Here is a 19,598-nt window from a genome sequence, read left to right as displayed (position 1 = left end):
TGAGAAAAGTAAAACAAGACAAAAATAAACTAGACAAAAGTAAACTAAGCAAAATAAAACTAAGCACAAATAAACTACACAAAGGTAAACTAAGTAAAACAAAATAAAATAAAACATAGAGAGAGGTAGAGTGTACTCCCCAGGTGAACTTATGAGTAGAGCTATGCCTCCCCGGCAACGGCGCCAGAAAATAGTTTTGATAACACACAAGTATAGGGGATCGCAACAGTCTTCGAGGGAAGTAAAACCCAAATTTATTGATTCGACACAAGGGGAGGTAAAGAATACTTATAAGCCTTAACAACTGAGTTGTCAATTCAGCTGCACCTGGAAAAGCACTAGTAACAGGGGTGATGTGAAAGCAGCAGTAATATGAGAGCGAGTAACAAAATAACACGGCAGTAATAGTAACACAGAGGTAATGGCACCAGAAAATAGTTGATACTACTTCCAGTGACATGTAGAACGAGTATATGATGATGAAAGATGGACCGGGGTTCCCAGCTATCTACACTAGTGGTAACTCTCCAATAACAAGTGTTGGGTGAACAAATTACAGTTAGGCAATTGATAGGATTGAAATAGCATTAAGACAGAACATCAAGATTATTAATTATGTAGGCATGTTTTCCATATATAGTCATACGTGCTCGCAATGAGAAACTTGTACAACATCTTTTGTCCTACCAACCGGTGGCAGCCGGACCTCTAGGGAATCTACTGGAAATTAAGGTACTCCTTTTAATAGAACACCGGAGCAAAGCATTAACACTCTGTGAAAACATGTGATCCTCATACCTAAGCCTTCCCCTCCAGTTGTCCCAATTTCTGTCACTTTGGGGCCTTTGGTTCCGGACATAGACATTTGCATACAACTTGTAGATACAATCTAAGCAATAAGTATAAAGCTTAAATCTAAGATCATGCCACTCGGGCCCTAGTGACAAGCATTAATCACAACAAGATTGCAGCAACAATAACTTCACAAACTTTATAGATAGACTAATCATAATGTATCATCCATCGGATCCCAACAAACACAACACCGATTACATCAGATGAATCTCAATCATGTAAGGCAGCTCATGAGATCATTGTATTGAAGTACATGGGGGAGAGAATACCAACTAGCTACAGCTAGAACCCGTAGTCCATGGGGGATCTACTCACGGAGCATGATGGAGGCGATGGCGTTGATGGAGATGGCTTCCGGGGGCACTTCCCCGTCCCGGCAGGGTGCCGGAACAGAGACTTCTGTTCCCCGAATTGGAGTTTCGCGATGGTGGCGGCGCCCCTGGAGTCTTTCTGGAGTTTCGTCAATCCGTATCGAGTTTTTAGGTCGAAAGGGCTTAAATAGGCGAAGAGGCGGAGTCGGAGGGGCCACGGGGCCTCCCCACAGTAGGGCGGCGCGCCCCCCCTTTGGGCCGCGCCGACCACACGTGTGGGCCCCCAGGGCTCCCCTCTGGTCCCCCTTTGACTTTCTGGAAGGTTCCGGGAAAAATAAGATGTTGGATCTTTGTTTCGTCGAATTCCGAGAATATTGCCCGAACAGCCTTTCTGGAACCAAAAACAACAGAAAACTGGAACTGGCACTGTGGCATCTTGTTAATAGGTTAGTTCCGGAAAATGCATCAAAACGATATAAAGTGTGAACAAAACATGTAGGTATTGTCATAAAACAAGCATGGAACATAAGAAATTATTGATACGTTGGAGACGTATCAATGACCCACAAGTATAGGGGATCGCAACAGTCTTCGAGGGAAGTAAAACCCAATTTATTGATTCGACACAAGGGGAGACAAAGAATACTTGAAAGCCTTAACAGCGGAGTTGTCAATTCAGCTGCACCTGGAAACAGACTTGCTCGCAAGATTTTATCAGTAGTAACAGTTTTATAGTAGTAGCAGTAGTGAAATAACAACAGCAGCAGTAGTGATTATAGTAAACAGCAGGATTAAAATACTGTAGGCACATGGATGGATGAACGGGCGTTGCATGGATGAGAGAAACTCATGTAACAATCAAAGCAGGGCATTTGCAGATAATAATAAAACAGTATCCAAGTACTAAACAATCCATAGGCATGTGTTCCATATTTAGTCGTACGTGCTCGCAATGAGAAACTTGCACAACATCTTTTGTCCTACCAGCCAGTGGCAGCCGGGCCTCTAGGGAATCTACTGGAAATTAAGGTACTCCTTTTAATAGAGCACCGAAGTAAAGCATTAACACTCCGTGAACACATGTGATCCTCACATCACCGCCTTCCCCTCCGGTTGTCCCAATTTCTGTCACTTTGGGGCCTCGGGTTCCGGACAGCGACATGTGTATACAACTTGCAGGTAAGATCATAAAACAATGAATATCATCATGAAAAAATAACATGTTCAGATCTGAGATCATGGCACTCGGGCCCTAGTGACAAGCATTAAGCATAACAAGTTGCAACAATATCATCAAAGTACCAATTACGGACACTAGGCACTATGCCCTAACAATCTTATGCTATTACATGACCAATCTCATCCAATACCTACCATCCCCTTCAGCCTACAGCGGGGGAATTACTCACACATGGATGGAGGAAACATTGCTGGTCGATGGAGAGGCGTCGGTGGTGATGATGGTGATGATCTCCTCCAATTCCCCGTCCCGGCGGAGTGCCAGAACGGAGTTTCTGGTCCCGAGATGGAGTTTCGCGATGGCGGCGGTGTTCCGAATGGTTTCTGGCGACTTCGACTTCCCGTCTCGCATTTTTAGATCGAAACCCTTAAGTAGTCCAGAGGAGGGCGTCGGAGGCCAGCCGAGGGGGCCACACAAGAGGGCGGCGCGCCCCCCTCCTGGGCCGCGCCGGCCTAGTGTGTGGGGGCCTCGGGCCTCCACCTGGCTTGCCCTTCTGGCTCCGTGATTCTTCGGGAAAAATAAGACCTTTGACATAAATTCCGGGGATTTTCCTGAAAGTTGAATTTCTGCACAAAAACGAGACACCAGAGTAATTCTGCTGAAAACAGCGTTAGTCCGTGTTAGTTGTATCCAAAATACACAAATTAGAGGCAAAACAATAGCAAAAGTGTTCAGGAAAGTAGATACGTTTTGGACGTATCAACTCCCCCAAGCTTAGCTTATTGCTTGTCCTCAAGCAATTCAGTTAACAACTGAGTGCGATAAAAGAACTTTCACGAACACATTTGTTCATATGATGTAAATATTCTCATGATATGGACAAGTACTTAGGCAATTCATAATAAGATACATGCAAATAAAATCATCTAATAGCTATGCCAATCATGGAAAGGTACCAACAAATTAATAATAAGCATCATGAATCATGTCTATCAGCAGGATTGAAATGTTCATAAAAGGATATGATAAAGTGGTATCTCGCTTGCCCGTATTTGAATAGCAAAACATAAATGCTCAGGCACCTCTGAAGTTCATGGAAAGACTAGAAGTAGAGATTGTCAAAGATAAAAGCATCAAAGTTATACCACAATTAATCACATTTTGGGACAAGCATATTATACTAAGAATGACAGTAGTGCTCTCAAGAAAGTGCTCAAAGAAAGGATGGTGACACAACATGAGAGTAAAAGATCGACCCTTCGCAGAGGGAAGCAGGGATTAACATGCGCTAGAGCTTTTCATTTTTAAAACAGGAGTAAAAATTATTTTGAGAGGTGTTTGTTGTTGTCAACGAATGGTAATGGGTACACCAACTACCTCATCAACCAGACTTTCAAGAGCGGCTCCCATGAAGGACGTTATTTCTACCAGCAAGGTAGATCATCCCTCTTCTCTTTTGTTTACACACGTATTTTAGTTTTATTATGGGTGACACTCCCCCAACCTTTGCTTACACAAGCCATGGCTAACCGAATCCTCGGGTGCCTTCCAATCAATCTCATACCATGGAGGAGTGTCTATTTGCAAAATTAAGTTGCTTACTGATGAATCAGGGCAAAACATGTGAAGAGAATTTAGTTTGATTAATTTGGGGCTGGGCACCCCGTTGCCAGCTCTTATTATGAAAGTCTGTCAAAAGTAAATGACAAGGTCGAAAGATAAACACCACATACTTCCTCATGAGCTATAAAACATTGACACAAATTGAGAAGCATTTTGAAGGTTTAAAGGTAGCGCATGAGAATTTATTTGGAATGGTTTGAAATGCCATGCATAGGTATTTATGGTGGACACTTTGGAATAACTTGGTTTTCAGGGGTTTGGAAGCACGAGCAGCGTTCCCGCTCAGTACAAGTGAAGGCTAGCAATAGACTGGGAAGCGACAATCAAGAGAGCAGTAACTGTCATAATCATGCTTGCGGCAAAATAAATTAACGGGGGCATAAAAGTGATACAAGAACTCTGAAGCAAATTAAATCATCAAGGCTTAGTTGACTTTTGTTCAGTCATATGCATGCGTGAGCATGTGCCAAGTCGATTCGAATGAATTATTCAGAGGAGGATACCACAATGTCATACCTATTTATGAATAAAAACAATGCAAGCAAACATCTATGACATGCTACTCATATTAATAAACTGGAGCTAAACATGAGAGATCATGAACTACTAGACTTTCTTAAATGACATATACCTCACATGAACCAACTAAGCATGCTCACATGGATGAGTATATGTACAAAAATGAAAACAAATAGAGTTCATACCAGCCTCTCACCACAGTCGAATTGTCGTAGATCGTCATTATTGCCTTTCACTTGTGTAGCTTGAATAATATGGAATGAAAACCACGCTCTAGCCACCGAAGACCATTGAACTCCATAATGAAATTTACAAAACAAAAGAAGAACAACAAATATTTTTGGTGTTTTCGAATTGAAAGCAAGAACAAAAGGAAACAAGCAAACAAAGTAAATTTTTTTTGGATTTTCTTATAGCAAACCAACGATAGCAAATAAAGTAAAATAAGAGCAAGAAACCAAAATAAGCAAATTTTGAAGAGAAACAATAGAAATATTTTTGGTCTTTTTGTGTTTTAGGAAAGAAACAAAGCAAAAACAAGAAAATGAAAACTAAAAGAGTCACATAAACACAAAGCAGCAGGAATTCGTCAAACTTGACAGCAGTACAGTAATCGATTTTTAAGAAATTCTTCCGCTGCCCAGCTCGAAAAGTGTTCAACTAATGAAAGTTAGATAACAGCCTGGGGAACATGCACAAAAATTGGCTTCACCAAATAACGTTCTGGCTGTTTTTGAGAATTTTTATGGTAGCAGTCCAGAATCTGTTTTCAATCAGCATTTCCCCAAATATCATCTCCCTCTTATTAGAAAACCACTTTAAGAAGCTAAACAAGTATATACAAGTATCCAGCAATCATAATATGCAAAGAATGAGTGATGCCGGTATACCTCCCCCCAAGCTTAGGCTTTTGGCCTAAGTGGAGTTCAATCCCATGGTGCCCATGAAGTAGCACCTCCGTAGTACGACGAAGATGGATCCGGGTATGTGCTGGAAGAAGCACCCGGATAAGTGACGGTGTAGTCGTAGGAGGGCTCGGCGTCCTCGGAGTCATGCTGCTGGTGGAAGCCCTGTATCTTCAGTTGCTCATCCACCTCCTCCTTAGAGCGCGACCACGGTTTCCTGTGAATACTGAACAAATCTGGCTGCGGCAAAGGGATTTCCCTCTCATCCCCGTCAGTAAACAACATTCTATAGACAATATTATCTAAACTAGAGTCAGTTGTAACAAATTGGTGACTCTTCATAGCAGCAATATCAAGCCTTATAGGAGTTAATTTCACATCAGTAGGGTCAAGAGGAAAATCTAGATGTGCTAAAATGCGTGATGCAACAATTCCTCCAAAAATAGGCCCCTTAGTGGACAAACGACGGGCAACAAGAGCACCAAGATGATAAGGTGTCTCTCCAGTAAGTGCAGCAACTAAGAAAGCAAGATGATAACTAGAAATATTGCTAGTGTTCTCCCTACCAAGAATGCTAGTAGCAAGTAGAACAAGTGGAGGAAGAAAGAGATGTTGTTTAACTCCTCTATGCATATAAAATAAATTTGTTAACAAGGTTGATCGAGTCTTGCCACCAAATAAATTTTACATAACATATGAAGAAATAAACCTCAAATCAATCATGTTACCTTGTATTGTATTGATATGGATCCAATCATAATATTTTGATATCCTTCTTTAGGCTCATATATAGGACAATCAATAGCTCCAACTTTGATAGTTCTCACATTAGAAATTGTATTAACTCCACATACTTTATCAATCCTCTTGGGGAAATAAACGGTATGCTCCTTGTCATCAACATTGAAAGTAACTTTTCCTTTATTGCAATCAATAACAGCCCCTGCGGTGTTAAGAAAAGGTCTCCCAAGAATAATAGACATATTATCATCTTCAGGCATTTCCAACACAACAAAATCAGTTAATATCAAGCAGTTATTAGTAACTTGAAGAGGAACATCCTCACATATACCAACAGGAATAGCAGTAGATTTATCAGCCATTTGCAAAGATATATCAGTAGGTAGCAACTTGTCTAAATAAAGTCTCTTGTAAAGAGAAAAAGGCATAACACTAACACCCACTCCCAAATCACATAGAGCAGTTCTAACATAATTATTCTTAATAGAACAAGGAATAGTAGGTATACCTGGGTCGCCCAACTTCTTTGGAACTTTGCCATTGAAAGAGTAATTAGCAAGCATAGTGGAAATATCCTCATTAGGAATTTTCCTTTTGTTAGTGACAATATCTTTCATATACTTTGAATAAGGAGGCAATTTAATAGCATCAGTCAAAGGGATTTGCAAGAATAAAGGTTTCATCCAATCGCAAAATTTATTATAGTGTTCTTCTTCCTTTGATTTTAGTTTCTTAGCAGGAAAAGGCATTTGCTTTTGAACCCACGGTTCTCTTTCATTACCATGTTTCTTAGCAATAAAATCTTCTCTAGTATACTTTTTATTTTTAGCATGCTTTTCAGGTTCATCTTCAACCTCTTCTTTATCAGAAGCATCATTCTTATCATTATATTTATCATGTTCATTGCCACTTTCAGTTTCAGCATCAGAAATAGAAATACTATTAGGATCATTAACAGGTTCAGAGGATTCTACAACAGTTTTATGTTTCTTCTTCTTTTTCTTAGAAGGAGCACTAGGTTTAATTCGTTGAGAATCTTGTTCAACTCTTTTGGGATGCCGGAGTTAACAAGATCCACAATATTCAATGTTCATATTTAAATAACCTTAGAGTGCATAACAGATCAACATAACCAAACCAAGTACTAACATAGCATGCACACTGTCACCTTGTTTCGGTCAAAACCCACCGGCGAGCAGCGACGGGCAACACAGTAGAGCCGGGAACAACTTAGGGCTGCGGCTGGCCCTGGTCCCTCCGAGCGACGGCCCGCAAAGCCTCTGGTACACACGTCCGATGCTGATGCAAGGGCGTGCCACCTGACCTATACCTGGTCAGGAAGGTGATGGAGATGCCTCGCTTAGTTTCCTGCATGGCATACACGTAAACATTAAATACGAGCCTCGATCGGCTCTCAGGTTATCCTGTGAATCGGCTCAAGGAGCCGATCCACCCATGATTCGTGCGAGGTGCACGAATATATGGTGGTCCTGCTTGATCAAGATAAAGTTAATGCGATCTACGACGATTTAGGGTTTTCACCGCATAATCGGATCATCCTACTCACGATTGGGCCTCGCGGCCACGCACGGTGATCGTAAGCCGATCCTAGACAAGGCCTAAAAACCAACACGAGGTTGATCCCCGGAACATCCTGTCTAGGACTAGCAAACGACACCCTGCGTGCCGCTGGATCCTCCAACCCTTTGTAAGGCCTAACTATTGCAGATATTAAACTAATCCTTGAAGAACAAGGAGCAACCGTAACGGATCGGATCTACTAAATAATGATCAAGCGGGGTGCCGCCCCCACACCTAAGATAGGTGTGAGGGCGGCTAGATATGCAAGGGTTGCACTACGATAGCATATGATACGAAGAACAATGCTAACCCTAACATATCTAAGATAACTACGTTGCTCGCCATCAAAAAGGCTTCAGTACGAGCAACGCATGAACAACATAAAGCTTGTGCTGCCTAGATCGCAAGATGCGATCTAGGCAGCATGATGCTTGCCGGTAGAAACCCTCGAGACGAAGGAGTTGGCGATGCGCCGAGATTGATTTGTGGTTGAACGTTGGTTGTTGTTTATTCCATAAACCCTTGATACATATTTATAGTCCGCAGACTTTCTAACATGGGAATAATCCCAACCGTGCACGAGACCAACTCTAACTAATCGATACGTATCCTACTATATTACAGATACACGGGCCAACTAGCCCAAACTTTGCATATAAGGCCGATTCACGTATATTCTTCCATGTATAATCTTCAAACCCATCTTGATCGCGGCCCACCTCTGACTCGGTCAAATTCTGGTGATAACACATGCCTCCCTGGTTTTGGAATTGATAATTCCAAAATCACTCTGCTTTTTGTTCGTCGGGTCATGTCGTGGCAGAACCATCGCAGTATCCTTCATCATGATGCCTTGCCTTCTCAACTTCTCTGCACGATTTGACACTGTAGTTCCTTTTTCGGGGTAGGCGGCTTCATTGTGCGCACTGCCTCCTGACTTTTTAGGCCGATCTCAATTCCGCGTTCATGAACCAAGAAGCCCAAGAATTGACCGGCCGTCACTTCAAATGCACACTTCTTTGGATTCATCCTTAGTCCGAATTTCCTAGTTCGGTCCCGGATGCGTCGTAAATCCTCCAAGTGTCCCTCTACGGAGACAGACTTGACCACCACGTCGTCAATGTAGATCTCAACCAGTCTGCCGATCAGATCATGAAATATGTAGTTCATGGCTCTTTGGTACGTTGCACCGGCGTTCTTCAGTCCAAATGTCATGACTACATATTCAAACAAGCCCACTGTACCTGGTACTCTGAATGCAGTCTTGTGTATATCTTCTGGATATTGTCAACATAAAGTAATATAACAAGTGCAATATGCAAGTATGTAGGAATCAATGCACAGTTAACACAAGTGTTTGCTTTTTTAGATAGAAGGAAATGGGTAAACTGACTCAACAATAAAAGTAGAAGAAAGGCCCTTCGCAGAGGGAAGCATGGATTGCTATATTTGTGCTAGAGCTTTTATTTTGAAAATAAGAAACAACTTTGTCAACGGTAGTAATAAAGCATATGAGTTATGTAAATTATATCCTACAAGTTGCAAGCCTCATGCATAGTATACCAATAGTGCCCGCACCTTGTCCTAATTAGCTTGGATTTACATGGATTATCATAGCATAGCATACGTTTTAACCAAGTGTCATAAAGGGGTACCTCTATGCCGCCTGTACAAAGGTCTAAGGAGAAAGCTCGCATTGGATTTCTCGCTTTTAATTATTCTCAACTTAGACATCCATACCGGGACAACATAGACAACAGATAGTGGACTCCTCTTTAATGCATAAGCATCCAACAACAGATAAAATTCTCAATAAGAGATTGAGGTTTGTTGTCCAAACTGAAACTTCCACCATGGATCATGGCTTTAGTTAGCGGCCCAATGTTCTTCTCTAACAATATGTATACTCAAACCATTTGATCATGATAAATCACCCTTACTTCAGACAAGACAAACATGCATAGCAACTCACATGATATTCAACAAATAAATAGTTGATGGTGTCCCCAGGAACATGGTTATCGCTCAACAAACAACTTATAAGAGATAAGATGCATAAGTACATATTCAATACCACAATAGTTTTTAAGCTATTTGTCCCATGAGCTATATATTGCAAAGATAAAGAATAGAAATTTCAAAGGTAGCACTCAAGCAATTTACTTTGGAATGGCGGAGAAATACCATGTAGTAGGTAGGTATGGTGGACACAAGTGGCATAGTGTTTGGCTCAAGGATTTTGGATGCATGAGAAGTATTCCCTCTCGATACAAGGTTTAGGCTAGCAAGGTTGTTTAAAGCAAACACAAGTATGAACCGGTACAGCAAAACTCACATAAAAGACATATTGAAAGCATTATAAGACTCTATACCGTCTTCATTGTTGTACCTTTTATCATTATATCGAAGCCGATCGCTTGAACCGGCCTCCTCTTTGTCCTTGCCACCAGAGTGACTGCTCTCTTCTTTCTCTTTGCCATGGCGGTAAACAGACCCTGCCATGTTGACATCGAACGAGAAGTCTAGTCGACGCCTTGCGGAGCGGCTGAGTTCTACCATGTTGACGCCAGGGAACGACTGCGTGTCTACCTTCATGGCGAACTGTCCAAAGATCAGACGGCCTTGTTCTATTGCCATTTAAGTCACGGGGGATGCCCCCCGAGCCCATTCAGCTACGGCCACCTCCTGGTCTTCCGCAGGGTCTCCGAATTCGTCCGTCTCGACCAAGGCTACCGGGCGTTTGAACTGGTCTTGGTACAACTCCGGTTGACGCTGCTCATATGCTGTCAACTTCTGAGCCATTTGCGCCAGCGAGTTGTACTCTACTTGGAACACCAAATCCTTGAATGGTGCTGCGAGGCCATGTACTGCCAGCTCGACTGCTTCTTTCTCAGTTATACGAGCCGAATAACATCGGTTCTTCACAGTCCTACAGCGCTGGATATATTCAGCCACCGTTTCTCCACGCCTCTGCCGCACCTGGGCCAGATCGGCAATGCCAGCTTCGGTAGTTTCTGTTTGATATTGTATGTAAAACTGCTCCTCCAGCTGCTTCCACGTCCGGATGGAATCTGGTGGCAGTGAAGTGTACCACCCGAAAGCTGGTCCTGTGAGAGATTGCGCAAAGAATCTTACGCGTAGCTGGTCTGATGCTGAAATCTTCATGATCTCCTGGACCACGCGAACCGCGACGCGCTCAAAAGCGTTCGCCATGCTCTCAGAATGGCGGTGTACAGAATGAGCTACCATTTAGTTAACTTCCCGGCGCAGATGACATAGGCATCCCAAATGGGCCTGCCGAAGATAGTACCCGGGGTTTATTGAAGGCCCAATATCCGAAGAATAAGAAGATTCGGGAGCCCAAGATGTATTAAGGAAAGTTAGAATTGTAATAGGAAGTGTTATTTGTAAATCTGGCGGGATGAGTTAGAAACCGTCCCGGACTCTGTAACTTGTACAAAACGAAATCCTCGGCTCCACCTCCTATATAAAGGGGGAGACGAGGGACGAAGAGGCAATCGAATCATTATTTACAAACCCTAGTTTTCATAATCGTCGAGTACTTTTCGGCTGAAACCTTCGAGATCTACTTACCCTCTACTTCCAACTAAACCCTAGCCTATAATCCATAGGCATTGACAAGTTGATACCTTGTCAATTGGCGCCGTCTGTGGGAATTAGAGGCGTAAGGATCTGATCTCGATGGCACGTTCAAGATCTTCGACATCATCAACCGCAAGCAACACAATGGATCGAGGTAAACAGATCGCTGCTGGTCTTGTCGATTTTGTTCCTCACCCACCCTCCCGTTTGGATGCATATGCGTATCTGGCGGAGCCCATGGAGATGACGTTCGGAAGGTTTCACTTTCACGTCGAGAAGGAAGGATCGTATCGTGTCGAAATTCCGATTTCGTCGGGATCGTCGGCGGTCGATTCCGATTTTTCAAGCTATACATCGTCAACCGAGTCAGGAGAAGAAGAAACTTCGTCGACACGCTAAGTCAGCACCAGAACAAGAGAGAAACTCGCCACGATCTTCAACGACATGTCGTTTGAGTCGTCCGCGGACTCATATATAAGCGATGGCTCAAGCGATGTCGATAGTTACGACTTCATCGACAAATCTATTACAGTGGGCAAGGTCTTCATCAATCTCAACGACGATGTCACCAAACCCAACATAGATCTGAATACAAAATATCATCAGATTTATGCCATTGAGGATCAAGAGGAAACATCTGAGGCTTTCGACGATCTGGGAAATCCATATGTCGATCCCTCCAATCTGCGACAAGGCCTGGGCAACAAATACGTCAGACCAGAGCCACGAGACAGAGTTCAACTTTCACAAACAGCATGGGACAGAGCCGCGAGAGCTATGAATGGTACAGAACCAATGGCTACCACGGCCACACCAGAGGAATTACAAGCATATCAATATAGGCTAGCATGAGCTGCCAGAGAATTGGAAAAACAGACAGCCGAGTTAAACAGGAGAAAGGAGGCAGCTTCTGCATCTAGCAGGAGAAGGGCAGATCTAAGTCGACAATCTAGAACTTCGGGTGATAGCCACAGGGAGGCTCGGAACAGAGGAAGATCAAGGTTACAACACATACCCGAAGCTGAAAGAGAGCACTTGGTTCAAAACCTCGATATGTCCTTTATGTCAATAGATACAAGAGGGAACATTATCCCTAAGACACCAGAAGCTGGGTATATGGCGACACAAGCTTTTATCCTCGCATCTAAACCACCTCCAGGTGATCCAAGGGAAACACTATACAATATGGCGATAGCAGTAGTTGGAGCTATGGGGACAGCGTTCGTATCAACGCCTCCCGAGGGAACGGCAAGGCAAAATAGCCCACGACCTGCAGCAGCAACGGCGGCAGCACCTGAAGGACCAAGCGGAGCAAGAGACACGGCAGCACAAGCAAGGGTCGATAGAGCACGGCAAAGCAGAAGGGATCATCGGCAATCTCCGGAGCTTAACGACGAAGATATGTGCGGCTTGCCATGCTTCACAAGGAGAGTCCGAAAAACTCGAGTCCCCTCAGGATTCAAGTTACCCGATAACTTCAAAAAGTTCGACGGCCTTCAAGATCCAGAGTATTGGCTAGTTGATTATCTCGAGACAGTGAAGCTCACAGGAGGAACCAGGGCAACAGCCATGCAAAGCATCCAAGTGCATTTGAGTGGAGCCGCACGATCTTGGATAAAGAAACTCACTCCAGGATCTATCGATAGCTGGGAAAGTTTCGAGGACGTGTTCGTCAAGAACTTCAGATCCACGTGCAAAAAACCTGCGTCGTTAGAGGAATTGAGAGCATGTCGACAAAAGCCAGATGAGCCAAAGAGAAAGTACATCCAAAGGTGGAATATCATTAAAAACTCAGCAGAAAATATATCTGACGAAAGAGCAATAGATGCGTTTGTCGCAGGAGTCAGGCGAGGAGATTTTGTCGAGGACTTGGGAAGGACCAATCCAAAGACAGTATCCGCGTTAATGGAGATAGCAAACAAATGGGCAGATGGAGAAGACGCCGTCCACAACAAACGGCACAGGTCCCCAGAGGAGGACCGTAGTCGAAACTATCAATCGAGGCGACGATTTCCTCGGCAGTACCCGAACTATGACGCTCCAGGGCAAATCTCAGCAGGTTTTCGGACAAACACAGGAGGAAATAACAGAGAAGATTATCAGAGAAGCAGTGAACAGCGAGGTGATAATAGAGATGATTCTCGCAACAACAGGCAAAATAGCGGGCCTAGGTTCCCAAGGCCTTTCATGTCTCCTGAAGACATGATGAATGGGCCGTGCCAGATGCATTTTTTCATCGACAGCAACGGTAAAAGACAGTCAGGACACCTGCAGAAAGACTGTCGCAATTTCCAGGCAATGTTCAGGTATGCAGAGCACGCTAACGCTCGGGCAGCACAGAGAAATCCTCGAGAACCCAGGAGCGAGATTCACTTACCACCTCCTCCCGCGATTACAGAAGACAATCGACATCAGCTCAGAATAGCGGCAGCACCACCACCACCACCTTATGTTGATCCCAACTCTCACGAAGCGGTGTCGATGATTCAGAAGGCAAGGCCGTCAAATAGAGCTCAAAAAGTAATTTCACGACAGGTGTTTATGGCAGAAAAAATGCCTCCACCAACTGTAGAATATCTTAATTGGTCAGGGCAAGATATTAGTTTTACCATAGCAGATCATCCGCAACAAGTTCCTCGACCAGGGCAGTCAGCACTTATTTTGCCAGCAGTTATTGCGGGATTTGATGTCTCTCGAGTGTTCATAGATGGCGGCATCAGCTTAAACCTCATGTATGCAGACACACTGAGGAAGATGAACATATCCTTAGCGAACTTGAAGCCAACAGACACAAGGTTCCACGGTATCACACCGGAGAAGCCAAATTATCCATTGGGGAAGATCAATCTCGACGTTCAGTTTGGAACTCGAGAGAATTACAGAATCGAGAGGCTGGAATTTGAAGTCGTGGATTTTCCGTCACAGTACCACGCTTTGTTGGGACGACCAGCATACGCTAGATTTATGGCGGTGCCACATTACACATACCTGTTGTGGAGATTGCCTGGACCAAAGGGACCAATCACAGTCAAAGGAAGCTTCTCCCTAGCCGATAAGTGCGACAAGGATTTTCATCGACTGTCAGAAACTTTCGGGATGCAAGCTGAGTATTTGGCGTCAAAAAGTATGACTGACTACGACGTGCTGCCAGATGTTGGAAGGCCAAATAAAGAATCAACTTTCAATACCGAGAAAAATTCTAAGGAGGTGCAGATTCACCCGACAGACCCGAAAAAGACGACATCCATTGCAACAAATATGGATATCGCATAGGAAAGCGCGCTCGTCAAGTTCCTCCGTGAGCACTGGAAAATCTTCGCATGGTGTCCAGCTGACATGCCAGGAGTACCCAGGGAACTTGCCGAGCACCACCTCAACTTAGATCCTCTCGCAAGACCAATCAAACAACCTTTGCGGCGTTTTTCGGAACCAAACCGCAAATCTATGTTATCAGAAATAAATCGACTCAAGGATGCTGGTTTTATCAAAGAGATATCCACAGAAGCCACATGGGTAGCTAACCCAGTGATGGTGCCGAAGAAACACACGACAGTCCTTCGCATGTGCGTCGACTTTAAGTGTCTCAATAAACATTGTCCAAAGGATCACTTTCCCCTCCCGAGGATCGATCAAATTATCGACTCCACGGCTGGATGCGAACGTCTTTCCTTCCTGGACGCATATTCTGGTTATAACCAGATCAGATTGAACGAAGAAGATGAAGTAAAGACCGCGTTTATTACACCATACGGCGTGTTTTGCTACAGAACAATGCCCTTTGGTCTAAAAAATGCGGGAGCAACATATCAGAGGATGATGCAGAAGTGTTTGGCGACACAGATTGGGAAGAACGTGCAAGTATACATCGATGATGTCGTCATAACATCAAAAAAGGGGCGACACTGATCGAGGATCTCAAGGAAACTTTTGACAACCTCGACAAATTCTGCCTCAAGCTGAACCCGACGAAGTGTTCTTTTGGCGTCCCAGCAGGAGAACTTCTGGGGTTTTTAGTTTCAGCAAGAGGGATTGAAGCAAATCCCGACAAAATACAAGCTATAGTAACAATGAGAAAGCCAACAAAGTTGAAAGAAGTACAGCAGCTAACTGGGCGAGTCGCAGCTTTGAGCAGATTTGTCGCCAGGTTGGGAGAAAAAGCGTTACCATTTTACGCTCTAATAAAGCAAGGAGATAAATTCCAGTGGAACGAAGAGGCCGATAGAGCCTTCGAGGATTTGAAGCGCACAATCTCGACACCACCAATTCTGGTGGCGCCGAAAGAAAAGGAACCTCTCCTGCTATATATTGCAGCCACGCCCCAAGTGGTAAGCACGGTGCTAGTTGTCGAAAGAGAAGAAGAAGGAAAACTCCACGGAGTACAGAGGCCAGTATACTTCATCAGCGAAGTTTTATCGCCATCAAAACAAAGGTACCCTCAGTACCAAAAGCTAGCATATGGAGTGCTCACAACAGCACGAAAATTGCGCCACTATTTTTCGGCACACCCGATCATAGTGGTCAATGAAGCTCCCTTGTCAAATATACTAAACAATCCAGAAGCTACGGGTCGTGTCTCCCTTTGGGGAATAGAACTTTCCCCTCGGGACATCACGTATGAAAAAAGAAAAGCAATCAAGTCGCAAGTTCTGCCAGACTTCATCGCAGAGTGGATGGAGCTGCAAAACACAGGACCCCCAGACTTGTCGAGAACATGGACCATGAACTTTGATGGGTCCAAGAGACTTGAAGGAGCTAGTGCAGGAGTAGTACTTATATCACCTGAAGGCGACAAGTTAAAATACGTCCTTCGGACGACGTTCCCTAACGCATCCAATAACGAAGCAGAATATGAAGCTCTCATACACGGGATGAAGATGGCGAAAGCTTGCGGTGCAACTCGACTAAAAATTTTCGGCGACTCACAATTGGTGGCTCAGCAAGTTATGAACCAATGTGACGCAGTCAATGATAGCATGATGGCATACAAGGAAGTGTACAACGAGCTCGAGAAGTTGTTCGATGGATGCGAAGTAAATCATATTAGTAGATTGAGCAACGACGAAGCTGACGTTCTTGCAAACATCGGGTCGCAATGCCTTGCAATCCCTCCGGGTGTATTTTGGGAAGAGATAACAGAGAGGTCTACTAAATCGACAAAATCAAAAAAGAAGGAGAAGAAACCCTCGGGGGCTACCAAGGAAGAGCAAGAAGAAGAAGAAGATCAGGACCTGATCATGATGATACAGATACCATGGATGCAGACGTACATATCATACATCCTCAGGAAAGAAATACCCGACGATCCAGTTGAGGCAAGGCGAGTAATTCGACGCTCCAAAGCTTTCACGGTGGTCAAAGGAGAATTGTACAAACGAAGTATTTCAGGCGTCCTACAAAGGTGTGTCACACCCGAAGAAGGAAGAATAATTCTGAAGGATGTACACGAAGGAATATGTGGCCACCACGCAAGTAGTCGAGCTATTGCAGCCAAGGTTTTTCGGGCAGGATTCTACTGGTTGACAGCAATCGAGGACGCCAAGGAAATAGTAAGAACGTGCGACGCATGTCAAAGGTTCGCCGCAAAACCTCACTCTCCAGCAGCAGAACTAACACCAATACCATTGTCGTGGCCTTTTGCCCAATGGGGACTTGATATGGTGGGCAAGTTACACAAATCTTGGCCAGGAGGAAAAGAGTACGTGCTAGTAGCTGTCGACAAATTTACAAAGTGGATAGAAGCGAAGCCGATAAATTCACCAGACGGAGCATCCGCAGTAAAATTTATAAAAGGCCTCGTTTTTAGATTTGGAGTGCCCCACAGCATCGTCACAGATAATGGCAGTAACTTCACATCCCACGAATTCAAAGATTATTGCAAAGAAGTGGGTATCAAATTGCACTTTGCGTCAGTTGCACATCCTCAAACCAATGGGCAAGTCGAGAAAGCCAATGGTATCATCTGCAATGGCATCAAGAAACGCCTGTTAGGACCACTGGAAAAAGCTCGACATACCTGGCCAGAAGAACTACCAAGTGTGTTGTGGAGCATCCGAACAACACCAAATACGGCGACACAGGAGACCCCGTTTTTCTGGTCCATGGAGCGAGGCGATACTACCAATAGAAATAGAGCACGACTCCCCCAGAGTCACCGAGTATAATGAAGAAACTTCCAAGATAGCATTGGAAGACGACGTCGACGCACTTGATGAAGCTCGAGACGAAGTACTATCAAGGGTAACCAAATACCAACAGGACTTGAAGAATTACCACAGTCGACGTTTACGGCCAAGATCTTTTCAGGTGGGAGACCTAGTTCTTCGGCTCACGCAAAAAAGTCATGAAAAACTCGAGTCACCATGGCTTGGTCCTTACATTGTCACGGAAGTAATCGGAGGAGGAGCATACAGGCTAAAGGACAAGAAGACAGGGGTGGAGGAGCAAAACCCTTGGAACGTGGCGCAACTCAGGCGGTTCTACGCCTAGAGTCGAAATATAGTCCTTGTAAAACTTCAATGTACTGAAACGCCCACGAGTTTTCAGACGCACTCTTTTCCTTTTTCGGGGCACCGAGTGGGGCCGGGAAAGGTTTTTAATGAGGCGGGCTCGTGATGCTGCAATATAATAAAGATAGCGTCAATATAACTTTTCTTCATCGATACAAATCTCCGACCCGACGAATTTCAATATAATTCCTCGAAAGAAGAAAAAATTTCGCCTTGGTATTAAAATACCTCGCGAGTCAATAAAGATACAAAATAGTACTCAACAAAAAGCCCGGAGGCTCATTCTCGGCAAAACTACATATTGAATAAACGCCTTGGTTCAAAACCTCGCGACACACAAATACAGAAAAACAGCCACCGAAACACTCGGGGGCTAGACAAATATAGAAATATGATGATTGTTTCACAATATAATTACAATAATGGGTTACAAAGAAGAGTTATCTACCAGAGAAAAATAATCAGTCATGATTCAATATAGTATCAAGGGTAACTCTATTTTCTTCAGGAGCAGCGCCAAGAAAATCTGCATAATGACCATCTGCAAAAAAGTCGGCATCCATCCGAAGAAGGTCTTCAATCATTTCTTCGGCTATAGGCGAAACCTTCGTGTTAATTCGGTCGACACCAACTCTTCGACGCTTTACCTTCTCGTGAACTTTCGCAACGACTTGGGTCAGGTCAAGTTTCGAGTGGCAAATCTGAAGCATGATAAGGGCAAATCTGGCACCAGCTACCAGTTGAGCTCTGACAAAATCATGGATCCTATGGGCATCTTTAAATTTCTCCATTAACTCGGGAAGAGTTTTTGGTTGAACGTTCCGAGGAAACATGGAGTTATAAACCATAGACAGGGTCTTGGTACAGAAGTCAAGAAAGTCATGAGTTTGAGAGGTGCGATCCTGAAATCTGACAATCTGACGGGTCCTCTCTGGGGTAGCCCAAAACAGAGAACCATGATCAAGGGAAAGGTTAACAAGGAGGTTCGTCCTAGTATTTACCCTCTCTTCTTCGGCAACAGCATCAGTAAAGGAACCTATTAAAAGCAACGGAGCTGAAAACCTTAAGAGATGAAGCATGAAGACGAAAGACATTGAGGATGAAACAAGCATACCCGACATATCCGCACTGGCTTCATTCATCAATTCGAGCATGAAATTTTCTCGAGTAGTCGCCTTTTCAGCCTCGGAAGCAGCAATCTCCTTAGCAGCCATGGCCTCGCGAGCTTGCAGAAGTGCAACTTTTTCGGCTTCAGATGACTTACGAGATTTTTCCATCATCACAAGTGTTTGCTTCTTTGCATACTGAAGTTGCTGTCGAAGTTCATCCAATTCTCGCGGCAAGGAATCTTCGACAGGTGTAGCATCGGCAAGAGTTCTCCTTGAGCGAGAAGAAGAAGGCGAAACATTGGAAGGAGCGGAAGATGGAGTATAGTTATCAAATACCAACTGAAATTTGATAAAACAAGACAACATCAATCAACAAGCAAAAGATAGAGTTTTCATTAATCTTTCGGGATAGTTACAAAGGCCTTACAGTGGAGCTACTAAAGTACGTGTCGCCAAAAAACCTACTTTGGCGACAAGAGCAAAAGAAACAGAGAAAGAAAAAACAAAGAGGCATGCAACTAGACCTCCGGCCTTGATGAGCTAGGAGTCGAAGCTGGTTTAATCCGGAGATATCCCAAGATTTTCTTCGTGTTGGGCTTGGCTGCCTTAATCAGGGACCTCCATCTTGATTGCTCTATCTGCTCGGTGTCGCCAACTTTCGTCCA

Source organism: Lolium perenne, chromosome 1 (genome assembly GCF_019359855.2).
Source record: "Lolium perenne isolate Kyuss_39 chromosome 1, Kyuss_2.0, whole genome shotgun sequence".
Classification (NCBI taxonomy): domain Eukaryota; kingdom Viridiplantae; phylum Streptophyta; class Magnoliopsida; order Poales; family Poaceae; genus Lolium; species Lolium perenne.
This window is presented reverse-complemented; position numbering follows the sequence as displayed.